The 20,526-nt window shown below is 42.6% G+C and overlaps 1 protein-coding gene and 1 long non-coding RNA gene across 13 annotated transcripts in view; one reads left to right on the top strand and one right to left on the bottom strand.

The window, feature by feature from the left end:
• ptprz1a (protein tyrosine phosphatase receptor type Z1a) overlaps window positions 1-20,526 on the top strand; it is a 191,532-nt gene that overhangs the window by 24,299 nt on the left and 146,707 nt on the right. The gene's annotated exons all lie outside the window — the stretch shown is intronic.
• LOC124882313 overlaps window positions 1-20,526 on the bottom strand; it is a 47,938-nt gene that overhangs the window by 241 nt on the left and 27,171 nt on the right. The window contains exons 2-4 of one of the 4 annotated variants that reach the window (XR_007041863.1): window positions 19,797-19,911; window positions 19,441-19,711; window positions 19,297-19,373 (exon numbers count right to left, since the gene is read on the bottom strand). This is a non-coding gene — a long non-coding RNA (uncharacterized LOC124882313). The other 3 variants (XR_007041866.1, XR_007041862.1, XR_007041859.1) reach the window with 3 other exon arrangements.

Raw genomic sequence — 20,526 nt, 5'->3', positions numbered from 1 at the left:
GGTCACACACAGTTCAAATAACATTCAAGGTGGGTGTGTGTGTGTGTGTGTGTGTGGGGGGTCAGAAAGGTTAGGGTTCATGTGTCTTGATTTTAGAGAAAGGAGTGAGGATTGGTGCCAGTCCCTAGATGTTGCTGATAATAGCATAACTCACCCTTCTCTCTTATCTCTTTGTCTATGACATGTGGGGGAAGAAAGCACTTAGAGCAGACACAAGTGATAAACAATATAAAAAGTCATAAAAACCCTAACACTTTCATACACAAAAACATAAGCAAACATAAAATTAGTACTTGGGTAATGAATTTCTTTTGGGTATTAGCAGCATGAATTCACTGCTTTGTGTTGACAGATATCCTCTGTGTGACATTAGGTAGGACAGGAGATAAAACATTTGTCAGCAATGAAGCTCGAAAAAAGTTACCCTAAACCAACATGTAGCTGAAGCCCTGAGATGAATAATCACTGTATAACTATAGCCTTATTACAATTCAGGATGTTGCTACTGGGGTTAACCAAGCAGTATAAAGCTGTCAAAGTCAAAAAACAAATATAACGATACATATATTGATACAAAGCCAAAAGATATTACGTTAAATATTTAGATTTTTTTTTACTGTTTCCTCTGGTGATTTGATGGTTTATCACCGGTCTTTGAGGTTGGAAGGCCGTCATCTGCAGGCCTCCTTGCCATCATCCTATTTTTTAGCTCCCTCTACAGAGGATTTTAAATTGTCATAAACTGACATTTACATTTAATTTCTTCATAGTGTTACAGTTAATCTTTGTCAGTTTCTCCGTTTACTTAATACACCTTGTAATTTGGTGCAGGAAATGTGGAGATATGTACAGAGTTGGACATTTTAGAATTTGAGTGTGTCATAGTCTTTGTGGCCGATTTGACCCACATACAGAACACTAACAGATCAGAGAACCGTTTAGGTGTTGTTTATTTTATAAGGCGGAGCTCAGACCGGGAACAGGCAGGTTTAGACAGCTCGATCTGCCACGAAGAGAGAATGTCGAGTCTGGGAAGAAGTTAGAATGGGCTCGAGATCCAGCCGCGCTTGCTGATTCAGTCTTGGTGGCCGTTGGAGGGTGGACAGGGTTCGCTCAGTCCTCCAGAGCGCCAGAGTGCGGACTGCCAGCTGATTACGGATCCAGAATTGGTTATGTCCAAAGGGGTCGTCTGGGATCCTCTTGTAAGGAACGTGGCTTGGTTCCAAAATACCAAGTAGGCTACACTCAGGAGTAGAAGTGCTGGCAATCCACCCTCTTATAGGTCTCCTGCTGATGATGGAACAGCCACACCTGTCACACTCTCGGTCCTGTAGTTCCAACGGCACCTAGTGGTGTTACAAGGTAGCTGCAGGCCAAGTAATCCTCCCAGACTCTGACACCACCTCCCACTCAACGCCCAGAAGAGCCGGCCCAGGAGGACATGAAGTCTTGGATCATCATAAAGGAACAGGGAACCCAGGTGCGATCCTGTGGACCGCAACCTGCCCAATCGACGAGGTATTGCCACCCCTACCCCGTCGATGGGATGCCATGTCTCAGTTGGGAGTTGTGAGAATACTCCACCCAAGGCAGGTAGGAGCTCCACTCAGTCGGATTGGACGACATCACACATCGGAGGGCGATCTCCAATTCTTGATTTAACCCCTCGACCTGGCCGTTGGTCTGGGGGTGGTAGCCCGAGGTTAGGGAGACCTTGGCCCCCATTGCCGCACAGAACTCTCTCCACACCTGGCCAGTGAACTGGGGACCTCGGTCGGACAGCATGTCTTGGGGTATGCCATGAAGATGAAACACCTGTTTTACAAGGAGGCTAGCGGTCCGGAGTGCGGACAGCAGCTTTCTAAGGGGAACAAAGTGATAGGCCTTGGAGAATCGATCTACTACTGTCAAAATTGTGGTCATACCCTGGGAGCATGGCAGGCCCATGATGAAGTCCAAGGCAATGTGGGACCAGTGTCATTGTGAAACACTGAGCAGCTGCAACAGTCCAGCGGGTGGGTTAGATGGCTTTTTTTTGGTACAGGTGGGGCAAGCGTTGACATAGTTCTTGATGGACTTACTTCAAGGTGGCGCCGCAGATGGTCACCTCGGCGTGTTGGTGCGCATTGTTTTGTTTTGTTTTTTGCTTTCAAACGGTCTTCTGTGATGGTACCCAGAGCTCTCACCAGAGAAGAACTCATGAACATCAGGGCTACTACACTGGAGGAGTTATTTCCCACTTTTCTGCCTACTGCTCTGGAATTTGTGGACATTCTGGTCAAAGGTGCGCTCACCTTTGATCACGCGGTGAAACACCGGAAGAGAGGGAAACGCGCTTGGGTGCTGGTACGTCTTCGCCAGCGTGGACTACGAACACCGTTACCTGGAATATTTCTCTCTAACGTGCGCTCACTTCCCAACAACATTGAGGAACTACAACTGCTGTTGGGGAAAAACAGGGACTTTTATTCATCGGCAGTTTTGTGCTTCACGGAGACATGGCTGCAGCTGGCAGGATTCCAGCTCTACAGAGCGGACAGAGACACGGAACTCTCTGGCAAAGCGAAAGGTGGAGGAATCTGTTTCTACCTCAACAGTGGTTGGTGCAACGACGTGACAGTGATTCAGCAGCACTGTTCTCCAGACTTGGAATCCTTCATCATAAACTGTAAGCCTTTCTTTCCCCCCGTGAGTTCGCTTCGTTCATCCTGGTTGGTGTTTACGTCCCGTTGCAAGCTAACGTGCAGGTTGCACAGCGCATGCTCGCCGACCAGATACTGAGTGTGGAGCGGACCAACCCGGACTCCTTATTTATTGTCGTTGGCGACTTTAACAAAGGTAATCTCACCCACGAACTCCCCAAATATAGACAGTTTATAAAATGTCCAACCAGAGAGGACAACATTCTGGATCACTGTTACACCACCATCAGAGACGCTTATCACGCCATCCCACGTGCTGCACTGGGCCAATCCGACCACATCATGGTCCACCTGATTCGTGCATACAGGCAGAAACTAAAGCTCTGCAAACCTGTTGTGAGGACGACAAGGAAGTGGAGCAGTGAGGCTGTGGAAAATCTCCAGGCGTGTTTAGGCTGTTCAGATTGGGATGTGTTCAGGACTACTACCAACAGTCTGGACGAGTACACAGAGGCTGTGACTTCCTACATCAGCTTCTGTGAGGACAGCTGTGTACCATCATGCACCAGAGTGAGTTACAACAACGACTAACCCTGGTTCACAGCCAAACTCAGAAGGTTAAGACTGGATAAGGAAGAGGCCTTCAGGAGTGGGGACAAAGACATATACAGAGAGGCGAAGTACAAGTTTGGCAAGGCAATGAAAGAGGCCAAACGACTGTACTCTGAGAAGCTCCAAAACCAGTTCTCAGCCAACGACTCTGCGTCTGTGTGGAAAGGGCTCAGGCAGATCACCAACAACAAGCCGAAAGCCCCCCACTCCATCAACGACTGACGCCTCGCCAACGACCTGAACGAGTTCTACTGCCGCTTTGAAAGACAAAGGGACAGTCCTGCAACCATCCCCCACGACACCCCCCAACACCTGCAGCCACAATCCACCACCCCCACCTCCCCAACCTCAAGAGGGGACTTGGCACCTCCAACCCCCACCCTGAAGTTCCCCCCCACCAGCCCCCTACCCACGCCGGGGATGGCTCTTTCCATCCAGGAGAGGGACGTCAACAAACTCTTCAGGAGACAGAACCCCCGGAAAACTGCTGGACCGGATTCTGTTTCACCAGCCAGCCTGAAGCACTGCGCTGATCAGGTGTCTCCAGTCTTCACAGACATTTTTAACACCTCACTGGAGACATATCATGTGCCAGCCTGCTTCAAGTCCTCCACCATCATGCCTGCTGAAGAGGTAATGCTGTGGAAGTTGGTAAAGAATGAGATTACTGGCCACAGTGGAGTCTCAGTCTTTACTTCAGAACCTCCAACTTACACATCTTGACAGATGAACACATCAGGCCTCACACTGGGCAGTGGAACATGAGCTGGGGCAAAACCTCTGATGATATTGTGGAAAGCAGACCTATGGATCGCAACCGACCACGGGGGACCAAGGAGTATAAATACCTTGGTGTTCACATGGACAGCAGACTAGGGTGGACATTCTACTGTGAAGCCATCTGCAAGAAAGGACAGAGAAGACTGTACATCTTGAGAAAGCTTAGGCTATTTCTGTTGTGGGACTGCTCTGGAACCTCTGGAGATCATTGTACAAAGAAGGATGCATAAAATGAAGAACATCATGGAGAACCCTGAGCATCCTCTTCATGAGACTGTCCTACAACAACAGTGTCTTCAGTCAGAGGCTTCTTCAGATGTGCTGTAAGACAGATCGCTACAGGAGATCCTTCCTGCCCACAGCCATCAGCATCTACAACAGCTCTTTGAGGAAACCTGCATAATATGAGCTACAACAACATTTAATTTCCCCTTGGGATTAATAATAACCCTAACCCTTTTTAATTGAATTTGAGGTAGGGCAGACTAAGGCCTAATCTAAACCTAGAAGTCAACTCCACTGCCTGCCTGACTGCCAAATGTGTGTGACATAAATTTGGTCATCTGTACCTGCCCACTAGGACTGCTACGACACACCCTGACTGCACAGACACTGACAACAATACTCCTATTCAACAGGTTGCAGCAAACTGAGAGCAGATAAAAGAAACGAGGGCTCAGATCACAAGCAAATAAAAACCAACAATGATGCTTGTAGAAATTCAATTCAGCTGACCCCAGAACAATATGAATATGGCCGTGTTTGTGTCGGGTGGTCCAAGGAGTGGATAGGTGTGTTCAGGTCTTAACAGAGATAAACAAAATGCATGATGAAATGATGAAATGATAAAATTATTGCAGGAACTGAGACAACTAAAAGTCAATAAAACTAACGAAAAACAGAAAAATTTGATAAAACCAAACACTGTTAAAAATACTGAATAAAACAGAACAAGCAGAGAAAAGCTACGCTTCAGCATGTAGCAAGACATACTAGACTTACTAAAGATTATATTTTCTGATTTATATTTTGATTTCACTGCGGCAGTAAGTTCTCCTTTAATTTGTGCCAAAACCGTCCACTGCAGCTCTGCTTTCATGTCTCCTCATCCTTTTATGGGGTAGGCTTAGCCTGTAGATAACCCACAGCTTATGTTCTCTGCCATTTATAGTTAAAAGAGAAAGATGAGAGGTGCTGATCGATGAGCAGAGGTTCAACCCCGGGGCCTCGGCTGATGTTGAGTTAAGTTCTCTGCACAATGATCTCCCATGTTTCTGCTCGTTGTGGTTTGGTTGTTGAGGAGCAGAGTTTTCATGTGTCTGCCTGCAGCTCTGTGACAATACGCTTTGATTTCTCCTAGGTGTTCCTACAGTAGATATTTGAGAAAGAACTATATTCACTCAAAACGTCTCTGGGACCCTGTGATGAATCACTAGCTGCTGTTTTGGCTTTCCAGAGGTCAGCTGTGATTCACAATCACCTCAGCTTTAGAGGTTCCGTTTTTGATCCACTGGAATCGAACCTCTATGTCATGACACATTATTTTATAACTAAAATATTTCATATATCTTTATTTACATGAGTTAATTTCAGAAAATTGTGATTATATCATTATTAGGCTGTAGTTGTCACAGCTTGAGAATGAAGCCTTTGATTTGATTTTCTGTTTGATTCTTTATCTATAGACTTTTTCAGAAAAATTCTGGTGGTTTTATATATTTTCATTTCCAGGATCTGCTTCTAGAGTCAAGAGAAGCCAGATTTGGCCTATATGTGGTTTGCAGTGTTAAGGTGATTGTCTATTTTAGACTTTAGACTCCCTGCAGCAAGCCACACTCTTTATATGGAGGTCCTTGCTCAAAAGACACAAGGCTATGCAGACAATAACCTGCAGCTGTTAAGGTTTGGACACACCTACTAACTGAATCTAAAAGGGTAGGTGTGCCCCATCTTTGAACTGGTTCTTTGGATGACCTAAATAAACCAGCCAGACCACTTTTGGACCTATAAAGTAAAACCTATTATTTTTAACATTTTAAAAACACAGATTTAAGATGGCTACTTTAGGATTTCATTGTTGTCACTGCAAGATTGTCTATTTGTAGTTTTATTTGAATATTAGCAAATAACATATTACAAATACAATATTTTACCTGTGTTTCAAAACTGATAAGCTGCCACAAAGGTAAGAGGGCAAACCAGCAGCATCACAGGTGGATACACATTCGAATCTGAACCCAGACTCAGATGTTTGGGGGGTGGGCACCTAAGCATACAGATAGCATCTACTAACATTTGTCAAAGAATGGGTCACTTTCAGGAGCTCACTTAACTCCAGTGGGGTAACATGATGGTGCCACCTGTGCAATAAGCCCAGCTATGAAATTTTGTTACCACTAAAGAAGAGACTGAAGTGCATGAATGGGGAGGTAATTTGAAATCTCACAGGGGGTTCAGCAGATAGTGAGGACATGGATGAACAGGTTTGTTGTGGAAGAACTTGACTGGTCTGCACAGAGTCTTGAATCTTAACCCAACACCTTTGGGATGAATTAGACCAGGAAACGTGAACCAGACTGCCTCGTGTATGACCTCTCAAATGCTCTTCTGGAATAATGGTCAAAACCTTGTGGATAACCAACAACAGGTACCTTTCAGGGCACACATGGTCGCCTTGCAAAAGTAAAAATCAATCAATGTAAAAAAACAAAAATAGAAAAAAGATAGATAGATAGATAGATAGATAGATAGATAGATAGATAGATAGATAGATAGATAGATAGATAGATAGATAGATAGATAGATAGATAGATAGATAGATAGATAGATAGATAGATAGATAGATAGATAGATAGATAGATAGATAGATAGATAGATAGATAGATAGATAGATAGATAGATAGATAGATAGATAGATAGATAGATAGATAGATAGATAGATAGATAGATAGATAGATAGATAGATAGATAGATAGATAGATAGATAGATAGATGTGCACAACCCTGGCCAATAAATAAACTACTGGGTACATAAGGGCAATCACACAAATTGTGTCATCCTACACCATATTAATAAGGAAAGGTTGCTGGATTTTTACCCATTGGTTCTCTGAGCTAAAATTACATGTCACATATAACTCTGGAGAGCTGCACGAGAGAGCTCCAAGGGCTTTGAAATTGTGACACAATGGTCAAATACTGTAATAGGACTTGTATGGTAGATCATTGTTTTGGCAACAGAGGTTTTCTGCTGTTGGTGGTTGTATTCTCTTGCTGTTTATGGACCAAAGTTTCTGTAAAACCGCTCAAGTGTGAAACAGAGAAAATAAGATTATCTTGACTCTGGATTTACGTGTGAACAGCTTATTTTGGTTCTATTTGTGTTGGTTTAGGAATGTTCTTCAGAATACATTGGAAATGGATGGATGGATGGTGGATGGATGGATGGATGGATGGATGAATGGATGGATGGATGGATGATTGGATGATGGATGGATGGATGGATGGATGAATGGATGGATGGATGAATGTTTGGATGGATGTTTGGATGGGTGGATGGATGGATGGTACATGTCATCAATTAAAAATTTATTTTTTAGGCCATAGCTGATTAAAAAGTAATGTTTCCAAGTGAACAAACAATAGGAAGATAAAAGCTTATTTTGGATAACCAACTTAAAGTATGATTACAGAGCTGAGGTTTTGGTGCTAGCAGCGGTAGAGGACAAAAGAGGAATCCAATACAATCTATGGGAAGTTCTTGCATAACGTTTTTTTGGAGAGAAAAGGCCATAACTGTGTCACTGTATTCATTCAGCGGAGTGTGGTGTGCCCTGCTCTCTGGTCTGTGAGAGCCCCACACCCCCAGTTGGACGATGAATAAGAGGATTAGCTCAGACCTTGGAGAGCCCAGACATCCACAGGCTTTTAGGGTGACAACTGGTGCCCATAGCAGAATGTGTAACAACTAGCCCCTCCTTTCCATCACCCCAGTCATCCACCCAAATCCCTACCCCTGTTCTCCAGATGTCAAGGAGACAAGAGTCTGTGCAGGGTGGGGGTGGTGCGTCTAATACCAACCGCTAAGACTGGGAGAGTAAGATAGGTTAATCTGAGCAGTGTCTGGACCTTTACACACGGAAGTTATTATGGTCACACCATATCAGTGTAGTCCATGTTATTTTAGCTTTTTACCATATGAAACAATACTTACTTTCCAATACTTTTTTCAGTACAATTCAAAATTCTTGATACCACAAAAATATTATCTAAGATAAAAGCTGAAATGTCAGGGTGGAGTTGAAAAAATCCACTTGAGCATTATAAGCATGAACCACAATGTGCCTTAGTACATGATAAAATCATATTCCACCAAACCCAAATTTATATATATATATATATATATATATATAATATATATATATATATATATATATATATACATATATATATATATATATGTATATATATTGAGGAAAATAAGTATTTGAACACCCTGCGAGTGTGCAAGTTCTCCCACTTAAAAATGATGGAGGGGACTGAAATTCCCATCTTAGGTGTATGTCCACTGTGAGACATAATCTAAAAACAAATCTGGAAATCACAATGTATGATTTTTAAAATAATTTATTTGTGTGTTACTGCTGCAAATAAGTATTTGAACACCTGTGAAAATCAATTTTAATATTTAGTACAGTAGCCTTTGTTTGCAATTACACAGGTCAAACGTTTCCTGTATTTTTTCACCATGTTTGCACAAACTGCAGCAGGGAGTTTGCCCCATTCCTCCACACAGATCTTCTCCAGATCAGCCAGGTTTCTGGGCTGTTGCTGAGAAACATGGAGTTTGAGCTCCCTCCAAAGATTTTCTATAGGGTTCAGGTCTGGAGACTGGCTAGGCCACTCCAGAACCTTGAAAGGCTTTCGACAGAGCCACTCCTCGGTTATCCTGGCAGTGTGCTTCGGGTCTTTGGGTGCTTCATTGTCATGTTGGGAGACCCAGCCACGACCCATCTTCAATGCTCTAACTGAGGGAAGGAGGTTGTTCCCAAAAATCTCACAATACATGGCCTCGGTCATCCTCTCCTTAATACAATGCAGTCATCCTGTCCCATGTGCAGAAAAACACCCCAAAGCATGATGCTTCCACTCCCATGCTTCACGGTAGGGATGGTGTTTTTGGGATGGTACTCATCATTCTTCGTCCTCCAAACACAGCGAGTGGAATTAAGACCAAAAAGTTCTATTTTGGTCTCATCTGACAATAGAACTTTCTCCAATGACTCCTCTGGATCATCCAAATGGTCATGGGCAAACTTAAGACTGGCCTGGATGTGTGCTGATTTATGCAATGGAACTGGTGCATGAACCGATTTACGGATATTTTATTTAGATAATGTCTCTCACAATGGACATGCACCTAAAATGAAAATTTCAGACCCCTACATGATTTATAAGTGGGAGAACTTGCAAAGTCGCATGGTGTTCAAATACTTATTTTCCTCACTGTATAAGTTTGGACACACCTTCTCTTTCAAATAGTTGTCTTTATTTTCATGACTATGAATATTGTAGCTTCACACTGAAGGTATCAAAACTATGAATTAACACATGTGGAATTATATACTGAACAAAAAAGTGTGCAACAACTGAAGATATTATATCCTTATATTCTAGGTTCCTCAAAGTAGCCACCTTTTGCTTTGATTACTGCTATGCACACTCTTGGCATTCTGTTGATGAGCTTCAAGAGGTAGTCACCTGAAATGGTTTTCCAACAATCTTGAAGGAGTTCCCAGAGATGCTTAGCACTTGTTGGTCCTTTTGCCTTCACTCTGCGGTCCAGCTCACGGCAAACCATCTCGATTGGGTTCAGGTCTGTGGTGACTGTGACTGTGGAGGCCAGGTCATCTGGCACAGCACCCCATCACTCAGCTTCTTGGTCAAATAGCCCTTACACAGCCTGGAGGTGTGTTTGGGGTCATTGTCCTGTTGAAAAATAAAGGATGGTCCAACTAAACGCAAACCGGAAGCAATAGCATGCCGCTGCAAGATGCTGTGGTAGCCTTGCTGGTTCAGTATGCCTTCAATTTTGAATAGTCCCCAACAGTGTCACCAGCAAAGCAACCCCACACCATCACACCTCCTCCTCCATGCTTCACGTTGGGAACCAGGCATGTAGAGTCCATCTGTTCACCTCTTTTGCGCCGCACAAAGACACGGTGGTTGGAACAAAAGATCTCAAACTTGGACTTGTAAGGATTATGATTATTGATTAATTAATATTCATCAAGAATTATAATTTAAAATCATAATTTGAAAAAAATGTTTATTTCTTAACCAAAAATCATCACTTACGAATAGAAATCAGATATGTCCTCTGGTGTTGTGATTATGGGCTCAAAGCTCTTTAATAATTACAAATTATTAACCAAACCACAAACTGTCACTGTTTATTCAACCACTTCACCGAAGGTGGGGGAACTTTGACCTTGTTTTGACAGATAAATCACTCTTGCACAAAATAAACACAAATGCTTCTCTTAATTATATATATGAAGATTTATTGAAGTCGAATAATCCTAATATACCATTATTCTGGTCCAAAACCATCACCTAACTAACCATCACTATTCTACACAAAGGGAATAACAATGACTACCTAACAATGATAATAAAAGAAAAATATATATGTGCATTTAGTGTCTATGAAGATCAAACCAGTAGTTTTATGGACAAAATGTGTAATTTGGTTTAAATGGAAAGAGAAGTCCTCCTGGTGCTGATGTCTCGATTGCAGCAATCAGCTGATAAAACGGTGGAGCCACGCCCCTTTAGCCACAACCAGCTGATCGCCTCAAATCTTGACAAAGGGTCATGAAACTCTGAGGCGGGAACTCAGTGGAAAATCTCCAGCAATAAAACTGGAACAAAGAGTAGTCGTGCTTTGAATGAAAAACTTTTAAAAGTCCAACTTCTAACTCCTGGGTGATTTGAGATCTGCCGGACAAAACATTAACCACACACAATTCAGCAGCGCTTGCACACCAAATCAAAACACAGCTCAGCATAACATAATTCAATCGGTATTGCATGAAACAAGTTAATACCTGTGATTAACTACTGGTGATCCTACATCACCTTAACTGCCTCATCCTGCCCAGACTTCTAAATGCACCTATCCGGTTTAATATGAAAAGAACGAAATTACTTTGAAGTTGATTTCTGCTCTCCACCAGTCGATGATGGATCAGGTCTGAAGAAAAATGAAGGGGGGGTGGGTGGGTGTGATCACGCGTTCGTGATCAAATTAATAAAAAAAAACAGTAATTTCTCATCCGTCCAGGAGGGGAAAAGATGAACCGTTAGTCGACTGCATTACACAAGGAGGAAAACTCATCTCCTTGGACATAGAACCTCTGTGGGTTTCCACCTGTGCCGGGTGTCGGCGCGGTCTTCGATCGGTAAATAAATCTCCTGATCTTCTCATATCAGACAGATTTCCAGCTTTCAAGCTCTTCCGGGAATGGCCTTGTGGAGCAAAAGTTCGCCTGTGAGCTCTTGTCTCTCCAGATATGCGCCTCCGTAGCGCTGTCCTTTAAGACAGGTGGGAAATGGCAACGTAACTCTGCATCTCAGCCGGTTTATGCTCCCAGTGACGCCAGAGCTGCGACGTCTGTTGAGCTGTGTGTGTCAAAATGTGCAACCAAAATGGATGGCCCCAACAGACTCATCAGACCAAAGCACAGATTGCCAGTGGTCTAATGTCCATCCTTGTGTTCTTTAGCCCAAACAAGTCTCTTCTGCTTGTTGCCTGTCCTCAGCAGTGGTTTCCTAGAAGCTATTTTACCATGAAGGCCTGATTCACACAGTCTCCTCTTTACAGTTGTTCTAGAGATGTGTCTGCTGCTAGAACTCTCTGTGGCATTGACCTGTTCTCTAATCTGAGCTGCTGTTAACCTGCGATTTCTGAGGCTGGTGACTCAGATGAACTTATCGTCCACATCAGAGGTGACTCTTGGTCTTCCTTTCCTGGGGCTGTCCTCATGTGAGCCAGTTTCTTTGTAGCGCTTGATGGTTTTTGCGACTGCACTTGGGGACACTTTCAAAGTTTTCCCAATTGTTCGGACTGACTGACCTTCATTTCTTAATGTTGGGGGTGGCCCTGTGGGGAGGTTCTTGTTCTTGTTGGGGTTCACTGGGGGTGAGAGACTCATGGGGTTGAGATCAGGGCTCGTTCGGGGGTCGGGACTGCTCCGTCCTGGGGCGGCTTCGGTTGGCGGGTTGCTTTGGGCCATGTGGACCCTTCTTTTGTACATACCCCCCTCTCCGGAGGTGGATGGGGGTTGTTGGGGACTGGGTTCGGGGCAGGGGGGCGGGAGCTGGGCCGGGATCACCCGGGTCTGGGTAGTACCGGCGCTGTCTGCCTGCCTCTGCCCCAGGACGGAAGGGGACTACCTCCCGGGTCCGGGGGCTGGTTGCCATGAGGGGGTACAGGCACCTGGACCTGGGAGTATAGAGTATGCATGGGGACTGTGTGAGTGAGTGTATGACGTCCATTGTTGTTATCCTTATGTTGGGTGTGAGTGATTTTGTGTATGCATGAGGGTGGAAGGGGGTGATTGTGACTGTGTGTGCCTGTTTTTTGTTTTTTTTTTGCGACAGGTTGGGTCTTGAACTGCTCCCTCTCCTGGATCAGCTTCCTCCCCGCCACACCGCCTGCTGGTGGTTGGAGTCTCTGCCCACTGGTGTACTTGTGGTTCTCGGTGTCCGCGGCCAGGTGCTTTGGTGTGGGCTAGCTCACTCCCGGTGGCTGCTTGCCGGGGCCTGGCACCCCTGGGCTCTGTCGGGCCTCCGTTTGGGGGAAGGTGTGTCCCGGGGTCTTGGGCCTTTGGGTCCATGGCTGGATCTGCTTGGGCGTGGATGACTTCCGGCGGGACTCTCCACTGCTCTTCTCTGGGGGGGTTGCGGTAGTCCCGGCGGTGGTTCTCCTGGGGTTCTTGTGCTTTGGGGGGCCTTTAGATGTCTGTGACTCAAATCTCCTCAGTGTCCGTCCAGGGACCATGGGGCAGGCCTGTGGGTCCTCACACTCGCTATTGCATATTTTTGTGGAGAAACCTTGTATACAAAAGCGCGTCCACACTCATACTCACAGGTGTTAAGCTTCAGGTGTTGACAGATACACAGATGTTCTATTTTGGGCTGCACCTCTCACTAAGTACATTTTACATTCAGAATTACCGTGTACTATTTTGTTAAGAAAAAAAAACAGCTGTAGGTGTATAAGCAAGCAGGGTGTAATCTTGTATTCTCTTTATCCTTCTTTCTCTCCTCCACTCTTCCCTCCTTTTCTCCCCTTTTTCCCCATCTCTCTTTTTTGAGCTTCATTTTTCCTTTTCATTTCAGTCTCCGTGTCCGTAACAATTGAAACATTCCCAAAGAAGTTTATAATAAAGTTTCTTTTATAAATATCAAGCAGATCTTTAAAGCATTAGCTGTGATGATCTGCTTGTGATAGTAAATCTGTTTGGCAATTTCTTGGCACTCAGACAACAATTCTGAGCGATACTCTGCCGGACAGGCCACAATAAAAAAAAAGAAAAAAAAAAAAAAAAAACACAAAGTCCAAAATGTCGAACCCCCACAATTGCACATAATCTCAAATTTTTCTCTGTTTTCTATTTTGCACTAACCCTTCATCTACATACATATAGATATATTATTCCTATACCAATGTCAATTTCATTTACACACAAACATAAGTTAAAATAACTTGATGCATGGGAGTTGGTGGCCTAGGAATAGAGTAACTTGTGCACAAAATACACAATATGAATTAAAAGGACATAAATGGAATTGGTACAAATCATTGATGATGGGCTGGGAAGAGTCACCTGATCCATGAGCCAAAGGTTGGTTCGAAGCTAAATTTCCAGCATAGCGAATAGGTAAGGCCATTCAACCTGGTTAAATGCTTTTTCCACATTGATAGTAATCGCACATTAGGGCCTGTCTTCAGGAACACAGTAAAGAACATCAAAAAGCACCTAATGTTGAAGAATGCTTGTCTGCTTTGGATGAAGTCAGACTAATCTCTAGATACAATAGCTGGGAAAATGTGGGACTTTTGTTAGGACCTTATTGTCTATGTTTAAGATCGAGATTGGTCTGTTTGCTACACAATCATTTGGATTTTTACATATTTTGTAATAAATGTAATACAGGCTTTGGTGAAAGACTTGGGTAAATGGCCCACTTTACAGGACTCTGAAATGACTAAACAAGCAGCGTTGAGAGTAGTAGAAATAATTTTTTTAAGAATTCTGTTGAGAATCCATCTGGGCAGGGACTTACTGCATTGACGTGATGGCAGCAATTATTTGTTGGTTACCTAAATTGTAAATGGCCTGCACTTGCATAGCACTTTATCAAGTCAGAGAACCCCAAATCACTTGACACTACAATCAGTCATCCACCCATTTGTACACCGACAGTGGTTGACTACATTGTAGCTCTGGGGCAGACTGACCAATGTCGATTTTTATTTTAGTGAATAGCCTGCTTTGCCCTAGAGACTTTAAGTTGGTTGTATAATAGTTTGTCATGCCAAGAGTATAGAAAAGAAAATAGTCGTTTATAAACATCTGCATCATCAGCTAATTATTTATTGCATAATTTGCCTGAGACAATTACGTACAGGTTCAGATGAAACGTCGTGGCTAATAAGAATTGAGACACCCTAGCCTTGGCCTCAGAAAATAAATAAAAATACTGACTTGACCAATTTTAAAACACCCTAATAGTATCAGAGCTGCAAATATGGGTTTCTTGTAAGAAAGCTGTCTTGGTCTTAAGATGCTTGAGATGGACAAGAACTTTCTCTTTTTGACTTGGTTGATTAAAACTCTTTACATTTCAGCTCATTAAGTTTAGGTGTTTAGTCATACTTCCTGTTTAGAGAAACATAATAAAAATCGATTGCAGAAACCCAGTGAGTGGAACAATGCAACTTGATGACCAGCATTTTTATTATTTCAGATTTTTAAAGGTTTCTAAAGTAATACTGGCAGTGACGGATCAGGATAAGACTTTTTATTGAGGGAATTTAAATGGGTCTGACCAGAGACGGTGCTTGCCATTTGTGTGTTCTAAGCACAAAGGCTTCTCGCTTTTATCTTCCACACAAGATACTGTAACTGTGTTTTACCTCTCATGGAGGATAATATCAAGGAAAACATTTGAAGTGGGATTAAAACAAGGAAATAAATAAAGTACAATGAATAAAATGCAACAATGAGGAGTGTAATACAGAACTTGGACTTTTCCTATAAAGTGCTGTTAGAATAAAATTTATTGTTTGTGCTGTGTTTACATGTTGTATTTGTTTGATGCAAACCACTGTTTCTTTTCTTCTCAGCCAGTTCTGAATGTCGCCCACAGCTGTTCTGAGCACGGCCAGTAGGAGAAGAGCAGAGGATGTAGGACAAAGTGGAGCAGTCTCCCTGACTTTTTAAGAAATGGGAGAGAAGCTGAAACAGAAAACGAAATAACATTAAAACTACAGTGCAGACAAGGTCCAAAAAGTACAAAACCGTGTGTTAATTGGGCATTAAAAAAAATTACAGTTTTAAAAGGAAATGGCATTCATCAACTCATGACTTTGTTAAAGTATCAACTGTAGCATACTATTGGGAGGTGTGGGAAGGGGGCACCATGGTAGACACTGGAGAGAGGTCCATCCTTTTCTTGAGCAAATATTTTTCTTTTGTATTGCTTATATCTAATAACATTATTTTATTTACTTTATTTTGCAAATGTTTTTTATTTTAAATCTGTCGTTATTATGATTACTATATTTAACCCAAGAGGCATATATTTTTTGGTGCCCTACGTGCAGTGCATAGGCTCACATGATGCGTGTGGGTGAAGCACCGGCACTGGGTCTAACAAACCCAATTCTTTGGCAAAGGAAGCTATTAGTTTAGCTGAGGTATGAAGGCAATATGATCTGTCAAAGGCTGGCTCTTGTACAACATTGAAATATCCATTGATTGTTATACAATGTGATTTAACTTCAGAAATGGAAGTAAAGAGTAAAAATAATGATTGTTCATCATCCAAGTATGGCTAAAAAATATTGGTGTTGTCCAGGGCGTAACTTTGGCTCTAGCATTGGGGAGGTTAAGCTCTCTGCCTAGTTGTTTATTTATTGAATCATTTACTTTTGTAAAAGGAGTCAGGCTAATTTTGCGTTCCTGTTTTAGAAATTCATTCTAATGTTTTTAATGTGATTTACCTAACTTTCCAGTTTTCTTTGTATTTACTCTGCGGTTTTTCTGTTCCACATCAGTTAAGCGATTAATAAAAAGCTTACTTTTACCTTATCTTTTTTCTAACAAGGAACCAAATATTTAACATTTTTAGAGCACCTTCAAAGTCATAAATGTTACATTGTGGTGTTTCAGAAGCTTCACAATAATTTGAATTGGTTTTACTTTTTTGTTTGTTGTTTAAGTGAAGGATGAAAATTAACAGTTTACATTTGGCTGAAGCTGATAATGACATAGCAAACTATGTTTACTATGGCTCAAATAAACGTGCTTCTTTTCTCATCTATGTAAATAACTTTTTTAAATTTTACTTTCTCACTCTCTGTCCCACATCTGAGGCATCGTCATAATTTCTTACATTTCTGAAAAGAAAACTAGTATAAAATAGATTTTCTTAGATATTAATGGAAAGGTAAACCCCTAAAAACACATTTATTTATTTTAATTATGCCGTGAGCTATTCCAACATTTCATTAAAATATGTTCCTCCTTTAATGAACCTTTTGACTAAAGATCAGATATGTTTCACATCATGATGCAGATCCAGCTAGAAGCTCACAAAGAGGTTTCCTACTGTTTTCTGATGATGCTCATTAGTGAACTTCCACCTCATGTCTTGCTGGGTGAATCAGTGATTAGCACTAGCTTACAATTAGCCCATTCTGAGCCAGCTCTCAGGTGTAACGCTAACTTCAGTCTGGGTTAAGCCGTTCTGCTTCCACTTGTTCCAGGGCGCACACCCCCACCAGGCTCCCACTCTGGTTGGCTCCACGGTTGCTCTGAAATGAGCCACCTCCCCTATTGTGGTCCTATTTAATGCGCTCAATGTAACTTTTCAGGTGATTAATGAGGCAGGCCAACGCTCCCCGCAAATTACGCCCTTGGGTGTTGCCCAGGTTTCAAAACAAATCTTCCTCCTGAGTCAGCAAGATTTTTTTTAATTTAAATGGTATGTTGTTCTGGATCAAAATGTAAGCACATCAAACTCTTGCGCTGAACTTTAAATGATACAGATTTCAGTTTTCAGTTTTATTTATATAGCGCAAATTCACAACACATGTTGTCTCAAGGCAATTCACAAAGGGTTTGGAATGGTATAGGGTTGTTGGGGAGGTTAGATTAAACTACTGAGTGTTAGAGTTTGGACATTTTGGAATGGGCTATGTGTGGGGGTACTAAGAAAAATAATACCCTGATAAAGTTTGTCCATGTAGAGCCCACTGGTGGCCATTGTTATACTAAAAACCACAAGGATTGGGGGTTCCTCTCTCTGTCAGACTGATTATAACCATTGGAAAAGAAAAGAAGTCACACAGGTAACAGAAATGGAGGGTGTGTTTGCACCTCAACCAAACTGTTAAACCTACCTCTTAAGATTCACAGAACCTCGTAGGTGCTTAGATGTGTCTCCTGTAAAAACAATTACCTGACCTCATAGATCTTGAAGGTAGGACACAATCTTATGTTGGTAGTTTTATTTGCCCCTGTAACGTGGGCCTAGACCACCAGTTATGTGACACACCAAAGTAAAATGCCTGAGAGCATCTGGGAAGAGTGAAAGAAAGTATAAAAAGAAAAAAAAAGGGCAGGGTGGGGGGTGAAATATAACAAAATAAATCAATATTTACAGGTCTGCACACAATCAATGGTAATCTGTCCTCCCCATCCCCTAATCTCACTGGCACCCATAACCTTTGCAACAATGTTCTTTCTCCATTTAGCAAAATTCTTCCAGAGTCCATTCCCTCTATTCTCTCATTCCGCCAAATAGTGTTGGAAACACAAACTGCACTGCCTGGCCAAAAAAAAGTCGGCACCTGGATTTAACTAAGCAAATTGGTACGAGCCTTCCACTGGATAATTGTGGCATGGGCGATGATGTTTCAGCTGGCAACAAGTTATTTAACCCCAACTGGTGCAATGAGTTTGGGTTGCTGCAGTTGGTCAGATCTGGGTTCAGCAACAGTATGTATTCAAAGAATGAGGTCAGCTGATAACCTGAATATACTGAATTACCAGGTTATTCCATCAATGGATTTTTTCTTCCCTGATGGCACGGGCATATTCCAAGATGGCAATGCCAGGATTCATTGGGCTCAAATTGTAAAGGGAGGCTCAGGGAGCATGAGACATCATTCTCACACATGGATTGGCCCCCAAAGAGTCCAGACCTTAACCCCATTGAGAATCTTTGGGATGTGCTGGAGAAGGCTTTGCATAGCAGTCCGACGCTACCATCATCAATGCAAGATGTTAGTGAAAAATTAATGCAACACTGGGTGGAAATAAATCTTGTGACATTGCAGAATCTTATCGAAACAATGCCACGGCGAATGCATGCTGAAATCAAAGCTAAAGGCGGTCCAACGAAATATTAGAGTGTGTGACCTTTTTTGTTTGGTGGCGACTTTTTTTTTGGGCCAGGCAGTGTAAAATCTCTACAATATTGCTCTACACCTTGGGAGCTCAACAGGTGCAGCATCCAGCATCATAAACAAGAATAGTATAAAGTAACAAGTAAAAAAAAGAGAAAACATTTCCCCACAAAAAGGTGGGGGTGAAACAATTAGTAAGGTTTGTTATACAAACTATGACAGATGATTCTGGTATCCTTTATCCTCAACACAAGATCAGCCATAAACTATTAGCAAAATGCCCCTGCCTGTCTGATTCACTCTACAATATGGCTAAAGTAAACTGCTCAGAGTGAGGTGACAAAAAAAAAAAAAAAGACAAGAAAACAAAAATCAAAGTTAAGGGGGGCAAACTGGGGTATGCCCTTGCAGCCAAAGAGTTCAGGCGGGTAACCCAGGGATTGTCCCATGTGGGCATAGAGTTCCAGAACGAGAGCTGGTCCCTTCCCAAACCCTTGGAAGTGTCATATTATACTTTGAACCTGGAGACTCTAGAGCAGCAGACAGTTGAGACAGAAAAGATTTTAACACGTTTATTGAGAATATATTTATGGGCAATGACAGGACAGGACCGGGTAGCTTTAGGGATCGGCTCACTAAAAGAGAAAGAGCGATTACTATCAGGCTGATCTTAAAAATGAATGAAGAAAAGGAGAGGCTTACTTGTGAACAAGGTTGTTGATTCTGGGAAGAAGTGAGCAAGCCACGGAAACAGGCGTTGGAGGGTGGACAGGCAGGGCAGGTGGAGCGAGAAGTGATCTTGAAGTTAGATCTGGCAGATCTGGAGCAATTCTTGGACTGAGGTAAATTCAGCAGAGTATTCACATTTGTGAGGCTCACCACAACGAGTTATCCAAGGTATTTTGACTGCCAACAGGAAGAAGAACCAGAACCACGTAGGATTATCCAGGGCTGTAGCATTGCTGTCTGCAACCTTGAAACGTGAACAGAGCTTGGGTTAATAACAGGCAGGGAAGCATAACGGCAGATTCAGCACAGGCTTTGTTCGGTCTGATTACCACTCTGTAGAGTGAACGACCCGATGCCTCCTTCAGAGTCCCAGCCGCTTAAGAATCCTGTCGCTGATTGCTCCAGATGCAGCGCAGCTGTGCAGCTGCATCTGCCTGTCACACCCTGGAGGAGAAAGGAAGAATAACACTCACACAGCATACAAACCTGTACTCAGTTCCGTGGCCTGCCAGGAAGACCTTGAGACCCCCACTGCCAATTATCAAAAACACTGTGATTTCTTCCACTCTGTTACCATCACACTTTATAAACCCTTCTGGGGAAGCCTGGAAACACTGTGAGGGTCATGTATTTGATTTCTCCAGGGTTTTTAACACCATCCTTCCTTGATTTCCCAGGGACCAGCTAGAGTTAATGAGTGGACCACCACGTCACAGTGCTGTATTTTGTTCATCCTTTCTGTTATCTTTCTTTCACTCTCTTGCAGCCTTAAAAAAAAACCAGTCAGATCTCAACTTGTTGCACAAAATAAAGATTCCTTTAAAAGAGCTTCTGACATGTCTGTCCTTCCTCTGTCTATATGTTAAATACCTCAATGATACTGAAAACACCTAACTTTGAGTCTTCTTTACTTAGCAAGAGCATCCACATCATAGTGTTGTCAGCTCACTATGTTTTTGCTTAGAACAGTATCTTGGAATTCTTTGATTTCTGACCAGTTGGCCATCAATCAGGGCTGATCAAGCTGAGAATTGGCTGATTCCAGTCACCAGCTAATGT

Source organism: Girardinichthys multiradiatus, chromosome 2 (genome assembly GCF_021462225.1).
Source record: "Girardinichthys multiradiatus isolate DD_20200921_A chromosome 2, DD_fGirMul_XY1, whole genome shotgun sequence".
NCBI classification, from domain to species: domain Eukaryota; kingdom Metazoa; phylum Chordata; class Actinopteri; order Cyprinodontiformes; family Goodeidae; genus Girardinichthys; species Girardinichthys multiradiatus.
This window is presented reverse-complemented; position numbering and strand designations above follow the sequence as displayed.